The sequence below is a fragment of the Typopeltis vanoorti genome, chromosome 4 (assembly GCF_054136105.1).
Source record: "Typopeltis vanoorti isolate ZY-2024b chromosome 4, IOZ_Tvanoo_1.0, whole genome shotgun sequence".
Lineage (NCBI taxonomy): Eukaryota > Metazoa > Arthropoda > Arachnida > Uropygi > Thelyphonidae > Typopeltis > Typopeltis vanoorti.
The window spans coordinates 14581286-14600438 of record NC_143552.1 but is presented as its reverse complement, the minus strand read 5'-3'; the positions used below and the strand labels follow the sequence as shown (position 1 = coordinate 14600438).

Below are 19153 nucleotides of genomic sequence, written 5' to 3'. Positions count from 1 at the left end.
GTGTCTGAAAGTAGGGTATATTGTTCAAGAAATATGGTGACCTACTTTCGGACAGTTGTTAAGTTTAAATTCTTAACCGATTATTAGATATAAAAAATTTTGGATTTATATATCAACTTCTAAACAGAATAACTGAGTAAATATTTCACTGTAGTGTAATTTAAATATGGAAAATATCCAACACCAAACATTGTTCATTTAGGTTTACAATTTGCATATTTTATTTTGCTGAATTTTATTTTGCAAAATTTCAAGAATTCCATACTCTGTCTTATCTCTTACCATCACCCACAATCCCATATGCGAACAAAAAGACACGACATGACGTCACACACACAGATGCATTCCCCACCCAAATTCCAAAGATTCCACACTCATGACGTCATGCAACGAATCATACACAATGACGTCAATGATCTTATCAGCCAAGACGTCACAGATCCTTATTTTATCTTGATCTTGATCTTGTTCATAGTGACACCCCTACTACTACCGTTATTTAAGGCAAGGCAGTGCTAAAGAATTCTCAAATGCAGGGGGGGGATTAAGGAAAGAAGTACCAGTGTATCATCAGGTGGAACATTTGTAAAATGGAACGACACTTCGTAGCTCACTTGGAAATTAATCTCTTATTATTGAAGGTTCTTTATAGTGGGTCTTATGGGAAGGCCATAAGATCCACCCTAAAGAAAATTCTTATATTACGACAATATTTTTATTTATATTAACAAATATGGATATGCTTTTAAGCTATCATAAGAAGTGCGTTTGTAATATAATACTTATATATAGCACATTATCCATTACAACTTTATTATTGCATTATCAGTAACAGCACATCTAGTTCTAAAACTAGGATAACTAATAAAAATCAATTATCTTCATTTCCGTGCATCGTTTCATGGAACCTTTATTATGATTTAAATGGTGGAATAGTAATGAATCAGCAGTATAGAATTAGCAATGAAAGTATGGTGTGGATCTTTGTAGCTCAATCGGGTTCCCGAAGATTCCCTTTGGTTGGAAACACTGAATTCGAATCCCGTCTAACGTGCGAAGAACCTTTGTCAGGACTTTTCAAAGGAAGCTGACTTAGACAGTCTCTCACAGAGGGGATTCTTCTGGAAACTCGGGTTCGTCCCGCAAAACAGGCAAATGCGCCAGAATAACACATGCAATACTTATTCCTATTCTCTCGGATTTCTTTTCATCCGCCTGCATGGCACAAAACTACTGGTTACTGGTTTTCCCATTCAGTCGTTTCCGACAGTAGGTGACTTTTGAAGGCATTGCCCACAAAGTATTTCTGGTGAGATTTTTACAGGGTAGTTCACCATTGCTTTCCCCAACCCCCCAATTTTATCGGGGCTCGTGACCGGCATATGGCTGGAATGTATTCATGACCGTATCCATGTGTTAAAAAGCTACTAAAGGCTTTTTAACACATGTGTTAAAGGCTATTTTTTCTGGGGAAGTTAATTAAATTCAGGGGATAAAAATCCCTTATTATTTTACAGCCAGTATGTGAATCCTAGGAGCTGTGTTTTACATTATGAGAAAATATCAAGGATAGTGAGGGAGCTTGCTCCACCTTTGCTTTGAGTTACCTTGGTGTTGTACTACCAGGTGTTCACTTACGCTTGGATTCGCTGATAGTTCTTAGGCATGAAACTCTTATATCGTAGTTTTCGATCTCAGAGTTTTGCGTACTGGCTGTAAAATAATAAGAGATTTTTATTCCCTTAATTTAATGTATCCATGTGTGTTCACGGAGTCGGTTTGCCTGTTCTTGGGAACGAAAAACCCAAGTATCCGGGTGAAAAAACCCTACCTCCGTACGAGACCGGCTAACTCACCTCGAAAGAGCCTAGATAAATGTTCCCCACGTCACTGATGGGAATCGAACCCAGGTCTTTCCGACTAAAACGCTTCATCTGTACTGACTGAGCTACGGAGGCTCAAGGGAGGTATACTATGACGATATTGTAGGTGTAAAGCATGGGCTACATCGTACAAAAATAAATAATTAAAAAAAAAATTATGAATGTTAAATATTTCCCGCAGTATGGATGTGTATTTCATTGGATTCTTTCAAATTCGAACGATGTAATAAAACTTAGGAACCTTCTTTATACAGTTTTTCCACACAAAAAAAAAAAATAATAATAATAAATAAATAAAATAAAATAAATAAATAAATAATATTGTCTAATTGTCTAAAATTTAGTGCTTTTTTTAAGTTTTTTTTTTTTTTTTTTTAGTGGAGCCTGTGAAACTGATAACAGAAGACGTAGCTCAACATCAAAATCAGTGCTACAGGATGTTTATGGTAATTCTTAGCATATAGAAGAACCAACGATTCCACACAAAGTCGGATTAATAAACTGAACAGATATCATTATGAAGTCAGCAGATTGCTTGCAGACTTCAAAAGGAGTTCGGTTGTGATGAGCTGCGTTGAATTACAGCCGAAGAAACTTTAGTTAGTGTTATGTCTCTTAATTTGAATGTTTTCTTTTGAGTGTTTCGCATTATAGGGGAACCCTCCACCTCCGTATGAAAGCAGCTGATTTGCCTTTGTCAGGTGAATTAGCTGATTTCATCAGGCTTTTCAGCCTTATGGGTGAAAAAACGGCTCTTCGCATTCTAATCGGTATTCAGACCCCAAAATAAAGCATCGTCGTTACAGACTGAGCTATTAAGGCTTCGAAATCCAAACATCACAGGATTTTGCAAAATGTAATGGATATTATCATTCTCTTTTATTGGTAAATTTCTATCATATATCAAGCATTTTATATTGCACTTTAACTGCTATACTTTGTCATGTATGCAGAAATATTATAATTAGCTGAGATATTGCTTCATTATTTACTAACATACGGTTAGTGTATTCCCTAATTTTATTTAAACAAGACTTCCATTTCTTCAAATATTGGAACAGTGCTCCAAATATTGGAGCAGTGCTCCAATAATTGGTGTAAAGAAAATTAATGCATTTCAACAATGCAGCCTTATACTTGAAAGTGAAGAGAACAAGTACATCTCTTCTCTTAGACATTCTTGTTCCTCTCCAACAAAGAGGCCTTAAGGTCTTACATTTTTCGAAATAAGACACATGGGATGCTATATTTATGCTCCAGTTAACTATCAAGCACATGAAATTCTGGCACATTAAGGATTCATCCATTAACCTCACTTTAGTCCACTATTTTCTATAAACAAGAAATAAAACTACTTTTCTATTTAATGAGTTCAGTGATATCATCGTCAACAAGGTCATACACAAGTATAAAGCTATTCTATCTTCAACTTCTCAAGAAGATGGAGGTAGCTTGTTCTTCTCAAAACTCAAACTTAATTAGTGGAGCAAGCAGCTGGTGTTTATAAGATCCGTGTATGCCTGTGTTTTATCTTACGTTGACCAGTTAGAGAGATTCGCAGAGAAGCACATCAAGTACTACAAATAATGGGAGGAGTTTGGCTTGGTGTGCATGTCATACCTTCCACGTGATAGGCTTTGCTAGAAAAGATGAAATTCTTGACATTTCCTGGCCATTCCATCAAGTTAGCATAGAGGTCAATTTACGTGCTTATTCTCAACTTATGATCTGTTTTTTACCATTTGTGATTAACCGCCAACTTCCTCTCTGGTTGTTCAATGTCAGGATATCCAATGACTCTGTGCATTCATCTACAATATTTCTCCATCTTTCTCTTTAAGATTGAATGCTCATATGCTGACATGGTTCGCCAAGTAGGTAGCATCTTCGCTTTCCATCATGTAAGTAGCGAGTTTGAGACACACTGTATCATTAATCTTTCTAAATGTCATTTTGTGTAATAAATGAACTTTACTCTCCAGAATAAAACTACCATTCTACTAATTGGATGCCTGAATTAGTTTAAAGTAAAAAAAAAAGTGTGTATATACTCTAGGAGAAATTGTATAACAAGGTGGGTTCTGCATCTGGCAACTAAACAGACGTTGTGAGAATTCTAGCAATTATATTTGGCTTGAATCCTGCCTGTTCATCACAGATTTTCTCTTCAACAATGTTTATTTTTTTATAATTTTTATCACTTCAGTATACTTGCATCTTTTAAGAAATTCCTAGATATCATTCCTAGATAATCCCCCCCTCTCTCTCTCTCTCTCTCTCCCCTTTCTTATAAAGTGACTTAAAAGAATTCTAATAATTCGATTCGACCTTGTGACTAATCTTTTGATGTATACAGTGAAGTAGTGTATAACTTTATACCGCCATATTTTATTTCAACATTTCGCGTCGAATCTCACATTTAAATTAATTGATGGAATTTTCTATCTTAACTATTATTATATACTTTTCTTTGCATTTCTCCTGGATGTTTCCTACCAAGACTTCAGATTTCCTTTCCTCCTTTGTAAGCGCGTGTGCCACATCGCCTATGCGTTAACTTGATCTAATCAAGTATGTTTGATCTAATCTCGAACAAAAATGTGTTGTATGTAATTTGCTGCAGGGACAACACGGTTTATAATTTATTATTATTATTATTTTTTTTTTTTTTGAAATACATGTACTTTAATGGAAAGTTTCTACTAAAGTACATGTATTTCAAAAATATTTGATAAGCGAGCGCACGAGAAGTTTATTGATTGGTTTGCCTGCCATGTATTTCTCCGCTCTATTTTAATAACGTATATCTGGTAGTAAGTATAGTTCGTTATCATATGGTGGGTAGGCTTTTCCAGATAGAGGGCTTTCTGCGTTTTCCTCTGAATTTTTGTGTCTTCAGGTGACGAGTGACCGTTTGAAATGCATAATAAATTTGTTACTTTACCCACTTAAAGAGATTTTTATTTCATTTAATCTATTGATAATTTTCTGATAAAAATAGAGGTATGTAATTAACATCTATTAAATGCCAAAGTAATTGAATAATTGCAACATTTCGTTTGCTATTTTTATATTGTTTGATTTGTTAATGATAAGGTATGCAGGACAATAAACAAGATCTAATAGATAAAATCTCAAAATAAACGTTACTCACTTCAGGGAACGTGATGAAGTTGTGTGAGTACTCGGAGTTCTAAAACGTTACCGCTATTACCTAGTCGACTGCCTTTAGAGGTATTCAAATTATCCAGGAAACGGCTCACGAACTCCAAGTTCCAACTAAGTCCCGTCGCACTTCGCATAGGTTGGCAACGATGACAACTTTGAAGAGGAAAATGGCATAAAATTAATTCTCGCCACGGTTTTCAAATTAGCAAAGCAATGCTATAATTCGATAAAAAGCCTAAGATGTTCAGAATAATCCGTTGCCTACAGTCTACAGGAACATTCAGATCACCAGCTGGCTGCTGTCGCTAAACGGCGGTGAAAGACCTGCGGTCGTTTTTATATACGAGCCTAGATAACCTTCGCTCTCGCGAATTGGTTGCTAAAGGAGGCCCTTGATGTCTCAAGCCGAATATATATGTGCATTTGCGCACGTGAAAGAAGAGCAAACTAAAGCAAATCGAGGTCACAGCTCAAATTTCACATCGTCATCCCGATGTCGTAAAGCTCCACCCAACTTGTAAGTCGAAAAAACGTTTTCTTGATAAAGTTTTCGTAGAGTGCTTTGTGTGGTTACAAGAGCCGCCGTCAGGAACTCATTGAACATGTGAACATATCAGGCTTTCACGTGATCGAGTAAAGAAATAAACGACGCTGAATGCTCAGGTCGACACGTAGCAGATGGGAAAGTTGTCTTCCATTGAGGATGGATTTCCCCATAAATGAAAGCGAAGAAGTTGTTTGTTAACAGTGGTGTCATATACCATCTGTTGGTATTTGATATCAGTCTTTTTTTTCTTTTTTTCTTCTGTCAAAAGGAAAATTGCATGCTTTCTTGTTATCAACTGGTTCGTAAAGACTATTTTATGATGTATTTGACCATACTTTTTTTACTCGCAATTATAATGCTGTTTCCGATGTGTGTATCATAAGCTACACATCCATTCTGAAACAAGAAGCGTCATTTTTATTTCTACAAATATGATACTTATTTTTTATGATAGTTTATTTCTGAAATTTCATAATAATTAACCATAACGAAGCACTGACTGTAGTTATTAAACAAAAGTATCCGAAATTTAATCTTAACATTAATCAAGTACATCGAATTAGGAGATTTCCTCTCAAACTTTGCTTTTAAAATGCTGATATATTTCTCAACTAAATTGTTTTACAGGTGACTAGTAAAAATACAACGCTCTCTGAATGTAGGCACAGTTGCTTAGTGTGTAACTAATATTCGTTAGTTTAAAGTTATCGCACAGTTTTGTTTCTAAGTCAGCAACAAGATAAGTTGCATATTCCAGATATCAATATTTTGTTCATATTGCATTAACTTATCGCTTAAATTTTCATTCTTTTAAAAATATAACTTATACGAAAATTTCCCAAATTGTGAATTCATACAGAAGATATTTTTGTAATTTTAGAAAACTCATTAATAAGAATTCCATCCATAAAGGATGAAATTCTTATTAGTATCAAATAATCGCATAAACTTCGAAGTTCTTTTATTTATTTATTTATTTTCTCCAGATCCTGAAAGTGACTAAGAGTGGTGATATTCGAGAATGGACAATTTCTCATCATTCAATGCCTGAAGAAAAAGAACCCTGTATTAAAGGCCATCCATTAAATGGCACAGTTATTACAGATATTACAGGAAAATCAAATGCAGCAAATAAGAAGCCAAATTCTGTCGTGGCCGTTACTACTCCGAAAATGACCTTCGTTTCGGTCGTCCGTCAACTGCTATAACCGGAGAAAAATGGTGGACAAAGTCCTCTATTTTATCAGATAGACGATTGACTACTATGTATGTTGTCAGTGTTGTAGCGTTGTAAAGAAAATGCCGTTGGAAGCTCCGGAAGGGAAGGGCATTGTTTGATCACAACACATCTCACGAGTCACTGGCCCACCTGCCAATTGGAACTTTACAGTTAATTGGAACTTTACAGTTAACTCGTACAGTTACAGTTAGCTCGTTGATTCTAAGCCGAAACATGACAGGTTATTATTTAGTTCTGTGCAGTTCTTTATACTTGGCTACGAAGTTTTCATTTATCTCTTGTATTCTAGCTGAATTCGTGCATTCCCAGAAAGGTGCAAGTGAATGCATTTTTCGAGGAATTTTCGAGTTTTTCTTCTTAAGATATTTGGATTTTTTTTCCTTTCTTCTGTTGTCTGAAAACTCTGCCATTAGATTTTTTGAAGGTTTATATATTTGATATTTATCAGATTTCACTTTTATTATTATGCAGACTTATCGAAGTACGTTAGTTAAAATGAAACAACCAGCAGCCGAAAAAAAAATTTTTTTTTTCGCTTGATTACAAAGTTAGACAAGAACATAAATCTTGTATAGTATAATGAAACAACCAATTACTCAAGATCCTCTATATACCATCCTTCGACGGTTATCATTATTATTTTATCTTCGGGATTTTCTTTGAGAGTAGAAAGAAACTTCTGCTTTCTATTTGTTTCATGTTTAAAAAAAAAAAATTACTTTTCGGTTGCGTATTTTTTTTTTTTAATTCAGTCATGTGAAAATCAACTCTCAAGCATGTCATATCAATATTTTTCTATGTGAATTACTTTCTTAATGTTCGAAACGTTATGCCTCTGAAAATGGTTCGAGGAAGCAAAAATTTAGATGAGTTAACATCTTTTTTTTTTTATTTATTTTTAGTTTTCATTTTTCATCAAGATCCGAAATAAAGTATAACATACATATGGACGGATTGACGGACAAAACGAATATAATAGATACGTACCCATATTGTTAAAACATACCAAGGAATAACCTGACTACATAAATTTCAATAAATGTAATCATGAAAATGTCCCGATCATATCATACTATCATTTCATACTATACAAAGAAAACATTAAACTTGGTGGGCAGCACATGCTATAAAGAAGCCCGATTATTATTTTTTAACACATTTCCTATAAACGAGGGAAAGAAAGTAATAAAACAATCAAAAAACAAATTCATATCCGTACTACAAGATGCATTCTACGTATGTTATCGTTAGCGCCGTGATAATGGTTAATATATCGGAAAATTTAAAGACTTCCCAAAATTGAAATACTGTAAACTATGAAACTTCAGATACGAGAAATACAGCAATGCAAACATAATCCAAATGGATCATGAAAACTGAGTAAGCAATCAAAATTTACAGAATGTTAAGCTAAACAATTTAACAATAAAATAAAAACGTTCATTTTTAAAGGTGTATTACCTGAATGTGACATGGAATCTGCAATGTTCAGCTCAAGTGAAAACCTCGCTATTTTCAAGGAAATTAAAGAAATATATATAAACAATTTAAATAAAACGTCAAATGAATAGCATACCGGGAAAATGGAACCTGTTTTGCAAGATGCTCTCTCTTTGTTAAGCTAGTAAGCATGCCATGATGAAGGTCTTAGTATAACAAACGAATATCAGTCCTTATGGGGGGGGGGGGCTGAAGTATATTCCTTTTTGTAAAAAGTTCATTTGCCAGACAACTGAAAAAGAGAAGCAGAGGGATACCGATGTTCGTGACCTACATTGTGTGAGGTAAACGATAAATATCATATGAAGGCTATTTTGGATGTATAACATATGCACTCATCAGGTTTGTGTGGGTGTCTGCATGTGGGATGCCAGTGCCACTCATGACGCCAGTGTCAGTTGCTTTTATCCACACATGCGAATCATCCTATTTTTTTCACTTCCCTTTTACCTTAAACATTCGTAGCTTGAGTACAGAAGTTTGGTTTAAATTGCGTTTGATTTAATGGCAGGTTTGCTTGCTCTGCGGGATAAAAAAAAAAAAAAAAAGAGTTTCCGGGAGAAAAAAAAAACTGCTCTCTCTGTATGAGACCTGTTAACACTTCTTAAGTTGGAAAAAAGTTCATAAAGGTTCTTCGCGTCCTAGACGGGAAATTCGAACCCACATCTTTCTAATCAACGGGTATCGCCGAAACCAACGGAGTTACACGAAGGCTCTCTGTATAGAGATGAAGATATAGATATTTTGTCGCTTTTTCATGACGTATCAAGTTTTTCCCAGTTATGATTTCTTTTCCCTACACATCCATTATATATATGTGTGTGTGTGTGTGTGTGTGTGTGTGTGTGTGTGTGTGTGTGTGTGTGTGTGTGTGTGTGTGTGTGTGTGTGTGTGTGTGTGTGTGTGTGTGTTAAAGACACCAAGCAAGTTTTTAAACTTAGTTTTAATCCTTTTTCCCAAGTAAACAAAAAGACAAGAAAGTCAAGTTTGCGCCTGAACATACAGGGTGTTCGGGATAAATTTGACAGTTTCGTAAGGAAAAAGAAAATCTTCTTTGTATCTATTAAATTTAATGAATTGACAAAAAAACATTACAGGCAGAGTTAATTACAATACTATCAACAAGATTTACTTAAAATAACCACCATTAGCATCGATCACAGCTTCAATTCTGCTTCGGAACCTCGAACAAGCTGATGCTACAGTCTCCCTGGGAAGGGCCGCAAAAACTGTTTTAATTTTATCCATTAACTGGGCTTTTGTATTACTGGAAGTGCGATTGGTGTCTTTTTCAACTGCGCCCCATACAAAATAATCCATGGGGTTAAGGTCTGGGGAGTTTGGAGGCCAAACATTTGGACTGGTGAAGTCGTAGAAATTTTCAGACAACCATTTTTGACTTTTCCCAGAGGTGTGGCAAGGGGCCGAATCCTGCTGCCATACATACGGCCTACCATTGGCTACCCTTGTTATCCAGGGCTTGACTACAGTTAGCAACTCCACGAACAAAGCCCGAATTCCAATGCCAGGGTTCTTCAACACCTGTTCCTGCAGATTTGCGAGGAATTCTGCTGTACGAACGCAATCAGATCGTCTGCTAGGGATCTTTCTTCTTGCTACATCCTCGTAGTCACCATTGCAAGTCTCTAGTTCATGCCTGATTGTTTTTACTGTATTCAGGGAGCATTGGGCAGCAGTCGTAATATCCTTATTTTGATGGCGGGCACGAATCATCATGATACAAGTTATTCTCTTCCATGATTCAGGTGGGTTCCAGCTATCCATCCTTTCTGACATCTTGTATATGAATGAAGAAGGGTCCAAACTTTTAAATGAAGAGAAGTGTGTGTTAATACATGTAACTTACGGAAAAATATAATTAATTATAAATATGTCAAATTTATCCCGAACACCCTGTAGTTTCAGTTCTGAGGCAACTCGTGGTAAAGTAAAGGTTGGGTAAGCTCTAATCACTTTCCCCTAATGAAAAGCACATCCCCTCGTGGAGATGTATGATGCTATGCATTAAACGTAAGGGCCACTACCCAGACCGGTTTCGACCTTTATTGAGGTCTCATCAGTGGGAGCCAGACCCCAAAATGCCAATGCAGAGTAATGCAGTAATGCTGTAGTAATGCAGAGCTTATACATTTTACCTAAACAAGTTGGCACAAGGTGCTTTGATATTATTAAATAAAAATCTCAGGATGAGAGAAAGATGTAGAAAGTTTTTACCTTGGGTATACTATATATATATATATATATATATATATATATATATATATATATATATATATATATATATATATATATATATATATATATATATATATATATATATATATCAGGGGCGAATATTCCAGGTGTGCGGTGCTCATCCATGAAATATCAGTATCAGTGATATTATATTTTTGCATTTATTCCCGTTAAATTATTTGCATTTATTCCCCCAATTGCTTGCAGATTTCGTGCGGTTCCTAAAATCGAACACAATATACTAATGCTTCATTGTCCTCTTCACGAGAGTAATAAAGCATTAGTGCTTCATGAAGAGCGCACTTTTCGACACATAAACGTCGTGTCACATTCGCGTTAATAGCCCGGGTGTGCTTTCAAAATGCATACACCTTTGAGCCCTTCAAAAAGATGTAAAGAGGGTGCAGGTGATCAAATTCTTGGCATTGTAATATTTTTAAACTGCTGAGAAGGCAAGGCTGGGTGAGCTAACATTTTGAGCTCACCCATCACCTAGCTGCTCTGATTGGTTATTGTGTCACCCAATTCAATTGAATGTTGTCATTTGTCATGCGTTGAGTGCTTACTGTATCCGATGGCTGTATTACAAACAGCTGGTACACATGTTTTCTGGAACTGAAAATTTGAAAGTGGATGTTAGGAGAAAAAACCAAAATGTTTCTCTTGCTATGCAGTATTGAGGTTGCAAAGTTTTTTAATGGTATAGACACATTTTTATTCTATTTTTCAGAAACAATAGACAGTAAAAAAATATCTATTCCTGAATAAAAATGAACATTCTGTGTATTATAAGACATTGTTCATCTACAACAAAATACCAGCATGTGTGAGATTGATAAGACAGAAGAACCCCTGATACTAAAAAAAAACAACAACTGATGAATGTAGGATTCTCGAAAGTGTGCATAATTCCGATAATGATCAGATGTTATGTATGCTGAGTCTCAGTAAACAAAAGAAGTTTCTTGGAAAACGGACAAAATATACACAAACCAGAGAAATACACACAACATTGGCAACAAATTTTATGAGATGATTTGCTGCTTCATCAAACGATATTTATTCCTGCCATTCTCTGTCTCCTCATTAGTTTTTTTTTTTAATTATGCCATCATAAATTCACTTATTCATGTCTAGACTTTATAGGATCAAGCTATTCTCTCTACTCAACAACTTATAAGACACACATATCCCAAATGTTAATTATTAATAATTCGTTTACCATTAATGAAAGTATTTCATTAATGGTAAACTTTTTTTCTTTCCCACACAGCCTCCAAAAGTTAGAAATGTCTAAAATGGCCTTGCCTACTCACACTTATTCTTTCTTTTCATTTCCTATTCTAACATGTCTTATAAATGATGGTTCACATATTTTCATCTTTGAGTATTTCAAATATACCAACCAACTATAGCATTCTCCTTCATTGTTTTTTCTAAATCTTAAAACAAACAGATTGTTCTCCCACACTATGCAGAAGTATACAAAGTTATCCTGCAATTAATTGCATTGGACCAATTAAGATGAGTGCTGATGCACTATGCACTCTCAAAACTTTCATACCTCGATAAAATGCAATCATACGGTCATGGGCATCTGCATAAGGAGGGAGGGAATGGGGAACTTCCCCCTTGCTCGAGTAAAAAATTCCCAAATTCTAATCATAAAAGTGATTGAGATATGTAACCTTAAACCGTCGACCATGGAAAGCTCTGTCTGTCTTAAAATTTTATTATGAGTTGCCCTGTTTCGGCCCATGGCAGGGTAGCCATAGAATATGTGTTTTATTGCAGCAATAAAACATATGTTCCTGTTTTGGTTCATCTTTTTCTGATTTGTGAACAGCGAGACCAGTACATTTGCCCTCTGTGTCTACTGAGTCACTGAGTGAAGTGTAAATTGTAAATTTATAGTGAAACAAATGTAAAAAGAAAATACATTTTTAAAAAGTAAGTGTATGTAATTTAATAATATTTTACTTGTTAGTTTTGTGATTTTTTTGCTTTTAAACTGAAATAAGTTAATTTAGGATTTTGGGATTAATTAATTAGTTGATTTTTAATAAAATATGCCAGTCAATTTTTATATATATATATGAAATTGTGCTAAAAAGTGTATTAATTCTGAATACTTTTTTTCTTTCCCACACAGCCTCCAAAAGTTAGAAATGTCTAAAATGGCCTTGCCTACTCCCTATATGGGAATAAAAAGGCATTAGTTAATTAAAATTTATCAGTTTTGATTTCATGCTGACCAATGTGAAAAAATTAGGTAGAATCAAATTTCTCATCTAGAGATAAATTACCATGAACCCAATTAAGCAGTATGTATACTTACAGAAAATTTTGTTCTGAAATATAAGAAAATAATTATTACTTCTCAGTATGTTTGTCTGTATTTTGAGTAACGTTAGGTATTGTTATAGAACACTTTTAAACAATAGTTCGTAAGAAAATTACTTTTTCAATGAATTATGAAAGAATTGATCGAAAATTTATTGGTGAATTGTTTTTTCGATCGGTTGCATTTGCAACGTGTCGTGCGATGAACTGTGGTTCAACGAATTGTTCATTCAATAAATTGCCATTCGTTAAATTTTCGTTCGATTAATTGTTTATTAGACGAATTGCTTTTTCGATGAATTTCCATTCGGTAAACTATCTTCGAATTAACTGTTTAATTTAACAGTTAATTCGAAGTAAATTAACTTTAAGTTAGCATTCGTGGTAAAGTTTCGTGGAACTAACAAAACTGTTTCTGAAGATCAAGCTGATCAGGAAAAACTGCACACTTTGTTAATCCTTATATATAAGACTTATAATTACTGCATAATAATTAACAAAGTGCTGTATCGAGAAGTATAAAGTGATGACAAATTTGGATGCTCACTATTACTTACCTCATTAATAGTTTCTTTACAAAATGAGAAATTCGCAGTTGCTGCTGTGCTTTATGTGTTTAACATTAGAAACGCTTAAGGATAATTCACCTGCGAAAGAAGAAACACCATGGACTATTCTACAACTAAATAAAAAATATTCATTTCCAATACTTTTATGAATAGACCTCGTATATTTCCAAGAATCATTATAATGGGTGCAACTATTAATCTAAACTGTCGCTCTAATCACACCTGAAGTAAAGTATTTGTTCAAGGAAGAATAGATTACTCTGTTTAATACAAGTTAAATGTTATGTCAAGTCTTATTAGAAGAGAACTTATAATTCAAGAAGCAACCTTTATTTATCTCGTATTAATTTTGACAAATCTGTGCTTACATTAAGCTTACAATTTGCACAGTGAAGTTAGTGAGACAAACTTTTCTCTCACTTAATGCAAGAAAGGTTTATCATATCTTTATAACAAGTACTGAGTAGAAGTATTTCGTTCATTGAAAACTAACAAACAGCGAAAATCCACATTTGAACATTCGTAACTGACACATTGAATACAATTATAATACAATTCGCCAAAAATATATATTTTCGACGATGTTGCATATCATTATTAGCCACCAGTGAATGTTTGGGAAATTAATGTCTCACTATGTGGACAATCAATGCATAATTTCCCTTAGAGTGAGTGACAAGGCTGAAAAATGTTTCGCCCATGATCGGGGTTGGATTCATTAAGCAAAATAAACACGTGCTTATGGCATCATGGAAAGTGGGGCACCACAGAATTTCTGCTTTAGTTAGATGACGAATTTAATTTAAATTAACTTTTAATTCGTTTTTCATTGTTTTTATCTTTTCTTACTGTTACCTACTTTGTTTCAATAAATAATCACCTGTAGAAGTCCTAATAAATCTCTAACCACGTGCATCGTTTACACCGTATTATCGCTCACGACGCTTCTGGCACTACCATTGCGTCAAATGAGGTAATTTTTTTATAATTAACGTAACCATTTTATTTTTTATTTTCCTGTCTTTTTAGGTCTTGTTTTAATAAATTATGTCTTATAAAAGGCTCCAGAAGCAAATATAAAACAAATCACGTGGTTGTCTCAGAAACGCGCCTCCGGTAAAAGGCCTAGCCATCGCAGAAGTGCGACTCCGATAAAATAAGAGTTAATTAAACTTTCTAAAAAGAAACAAGATGAGACTTTGGAATTAGATTCCAAGACTGCAAAGCTGACTGATTTCTTCACACAAGTTCCACAACATTATATATCAATTCCTAATCAGAGCCAATCTCCGTCATCAGAAGAGGACACAAATACCACTTTGATCACTTCAAAATCAAAATATGATGATGTTGGAATCATCAAGGTGTCACAAGTAGGTTCATCTAGCACATATCTCACTACTGACCTCACTTTGTCTGTAAATTCGCTTGATATATCTACTGCAAATGTTGATGCAAGTTGCTTTACAAAACATTCTGAAGTTGAAATAATTGCTGAAAATGAAAGTTTAGTGGGCCATGGTGATGGTGGTGAAATGATTCAGTCTGCAAAAGATGAAGTAAATATAGCAAAACATCCAGGGTTGTGGTTTGATTGATGACGTGACTTATTGGACTGCTTGTGGATCTAGTGACTGTCAACACCACAATTTGACCATTTGACAAGTCTTACCGACAGTAGTGGCAAACCAGTAAGCTACTGTTCGTAGAAATGTTTTGTTGGGACACAGGAATACAAGAAAGAGTGGTTATTGTATTCACCATCAACGGGAACAGTTTATTGTTTTGTTTATAAACTGTTTGCTCCTAAAAATTTCTCACATTTTGTTACAAGAGAAGGGTTCAGTGACTGGCGAAATACTATTGTAATTGATCATCATGAAAAAAGCACTACTCACCGAGACTCTTGCTAACATACTTAACTCGCTGACAAGGCGTAGGGTTGGGACAACAGTTGGAAAAACAAATTCAGGAAGAGTGTGATTACTGGGAACATGTCCTAAGGCGTGTCATAGCGGTTATTCGTAAGTTAGCTGAACGTGGCTTGGCTTTTCGAGGAACAGAAGAAAGATTTTGATCATTGCAAAATGGGAACTTTTTAGGGCTGTTGAGCTCATAAGTCAGTTTGATCCATTTTTAGCAGGTCACATTGCGAAATATGGAAATTGTGGCAAAGAAAATCCTTTCCTGTCCAAAGCCACCTGTGAGGAACTCATTCAACCGGTGGCTCAAAAGGTCCACGTGCTTAATGTTGATGAAGTAAAATCTTCTGGTTATTTTAGTTTTTCAGTGGATTCAACACCAGATCTGTCACATATCAACCAGTTAAGTGTTGTACTTAGGTACTTAAAAGATGGACAGCCTATTGAACGCTTTTTAACCTTTCTGAAAATGAAAAGCCATACCGGTGAGGAAATGGCAAATCAGGTGTTGCAGTACTTACGTAAAGTTTGTCAGCTAAACTTTTCAAAATGTAGGCGTCAGTCTTATGACAATGCTGCTAACATGTCTGGGTGTTACAAGGGGATGCAGCAAAAAAATTTTAAAACAAAAAAATTTGCTATATATCTGCTCTGTGCAGCTCATTCACTAAATTCGGTAGGCCGAAGTGCTGTCAAGAGGAGGTTAATTTCTTCTCTACAGTGGGGTTGCGCTATACCCTTTTTCAGCCTCAACCAGCCGGTGGACAATTCTTAAAGGTTTTATTGATAATGAAAATGTCTTAAAATTCCTCTCTTATACCAGATGGGAGTCACATGATATGGCAACAGCAGCAATTTTGAAATCTTTCCTTCAAATTTTAGAAGCGTTAGACTGTATAGCCGAAGACCAGTCATAAAAGGGAGACACTAGAAGAGAAGCAGATAATATTGCAAATAGGATGCAAGAGCTAGAATTAGTTTTTATGTTGAATTTTTGGGATGAGATTTTGCAAAATTTTCGTAGAGTAAGCCAAGTTCTGCAGAATGAGGATGTCAACGTAAAAACATGTGCAGATCTGTATGGATCATTAGCTGACCAATTGTGCACGTCACGAAATGAATTTGAAAGATATGAAGCAGCTACAAAGGAAGTGTTACCAGATGTTGATTACAAGGCAGCTCAAACTCGCAAACGTACAGAAAGAAGGTACCCAATGGCAGAGATGCTCCAGAAGTATATCTGAATTGCAGAAATAAATTTCGTATCACCACCTTTTACACAATTGTTGGCAAACTTGAAACTGAGATGAGAAGAAGAGGAGAGATATACAAAGAAATATCAGAGAGATTTTCTTTTCTAAGTGATGTGACACATAATGCTACTTCAGTGACTTCATCATCTACTGAAATTGAAAGGTATTTCTCAGCTGTTTTCTCAGTAATTTCTCAGCTGAGCTTCAGCAGTTTCACTCATATGTGCGCCATACGTTCAGTGCAACAAAAAATGTAAAAACAAGATTCAGTCATGCTAAACTATAAAATAATTGTAGAAGACAATATTGAATGTGCCTTTTCAAATGTAGACATTGCCTTTCGTATATTTTTAACATTAATGGTCACAAATTGCTCAGCTTAACGTTCATTTTCTCAGTTGAAATATATTAAAAATCCCATCAGAACAACTATGCAACAAGGCAGGTTGAATGCCTTTTCTCTACTAAGTATAGAAGCAAATGTGTTACGTAAGATTATTTTTGAGGATCTGATATAAGACTTTGCAATTAAAAAAAAGTAGGAGAAAACTTTTCAAATCTAAATAAAGTTGATGTACAAAAATAAATATTATTTTCCGTCTTACTATAAGTTTTGTTTCATTTTGAAAAATAAAAAAATGTATTTTATGGTTTATTATTGTTTATATTTTGAATTACATATATATGGGGCACCAAAATCTTTTAAGCGCTTAGGGCCTCTATGGGTCTTAATCCGGCCCTACCCATGATAGACACAAAAGGACAGTGTGTATCTTCATTTGCGGTAATTTTATGTGGTGCAACCATGTGGTAATTTCATGTCCTCAGTAACGATATGTAAATTCTGAATTAATAGCGACATGGACGCATTCTTCAGTTATGTAACGATTATCGTAGGAGAATAAAAAAAAAAAAATAGTAATCAGCAATAATCGGAGAAAGATAGTTGCGAAAAGCGAATGGCCTTCACTGTATAATAACTCTATTCCGTACTCAAAATAACGTAGAATATGGGCGGAGTTTCTATCCTGTCCTAATTTTATGTTTGTTGATTCTGCCTGTCATCAATTTATCAAATCTCAGTAAATAGCCTTGGGAAACAGAACAGGGTTCTGTGAATGCGCATTGGCTAGTTTTTTCTTTCAGTTAATTGAAGATTTCCTTTGTGCATATCAAATTTTCAATGTTATAAATGTTTACAACGTAATAAAAATTTCTGATTTTGCTTTTACGATTAAAATGATGAACAGAGTCAATTTTAGTCTTAATTCATTTGAAATTCTATTTCCTTTTAATTACTGTGAAATAAGACTACTACTAGAGCGACATTGTTTCTAAATGTTTATTTTTAAATTAAGTTTGAATGACAAATAATTTTGAAGGCCTCTGGGTCAGTTATCGGTACTTGAGAATCATAAGATTACAATATCAGTTTCAAAGATCTCAGCAATACCTTAGCCAAGACCAAAATAATTAATAATAATAATAGACAGCTATAAAGTTTGAGTTCCACCCCCCCCCCCTTTTTTTTTTTGGTGTTTCACTGCCTTATAATGCTCAAGCTATATAGGCCATTTGTAGTTATATATGTCATTTAAGGCCATGAGGCGGGTATATGAAGTCTGTCAATGTCGTATGTTCTCCTTTGGTTTTTCTGATTGAAGAAACGTGCTACATTCGTGTTAATTCAGTTAACTTATCTTCATTTGAAAATTAGCTTATTATACATGATAATAATAACCCGTTTGACAAAAGTACATTAGTTGATTAAATAACAGGCCTTTGCCAAACGAATCTAAAGGGATTCTTCACCAAGCACACTTTCATGCTCGGCTACGAGGATGAAGCAACTTTTATTTATTTATTTATTTTTATGATGGTCCCGTCCAAAAAATAATATAAACCAGTAGCGCATTATTATCATAGATGTGCTAGGTTAAGTGTATTGGAAACCATGCTCTACTAACCAAGCACAGTAATTTTATAAATAACTTCAGGTATTCATTAAACAGGATAGTCGTCTCACACTGAAAGATAAAAATCATGTACCATCTTAAGGAATTCGCAAACATCCGTGCCACAGTGAGACCTGCACTGACAGCCTATAAGTTGAAAAGCTGAGATGCTGTCCACTTCGCACCGGGCCTACTGTTGAAATGACCTGTGAGTTAGCTGGTCTCATGGGTTAGAGATTTTTATTCGAAAACTCGGAGTTTTACTAGCGCAAAATAAGCAAACCGGCTAGAACAATACACGCATTTCAAATACCAGTACCAGTATAATGTAAAAATCAAATTATTCTGTTGTATTTACCAACATTTTGATAACTGTTATATTTAATATATTTCGAGGTATTTCTCAGTCTACATATAAAAATGTTGTCATTGATATATCCCACAGAATTTTTACAATAATTAAGGCTAGAATAGCCGCGAAACTTTAAAGTGAAAGTAAAAGTTAAAGTATTAAATT

At 34.7% G+C, this 19153-nt stretch overlaps 1 long non-coding RNA gene across 1 annotated transcript in view; it reads right to left on the bottom strand.

Moving 5' to 3' along the window:
- The window catches only part of LOC150107119 (uncharacterized), a 30914-nt gene extending 25346 nt beyond the window's left edge, over positions 1-5568 (bottom strand). Inside the window, exon 1 of the long non-coding RNA XR_016548232.1 lies at positions 5038-5568. This is a non-coding gene — a long non-coding RNA (uncharacterized LOC150107119). The remainder of the gene's footprint in view (positions 1-5037) is intronic.
- Positions 5569-19153: the final 13585 nt, after the last annotated feature.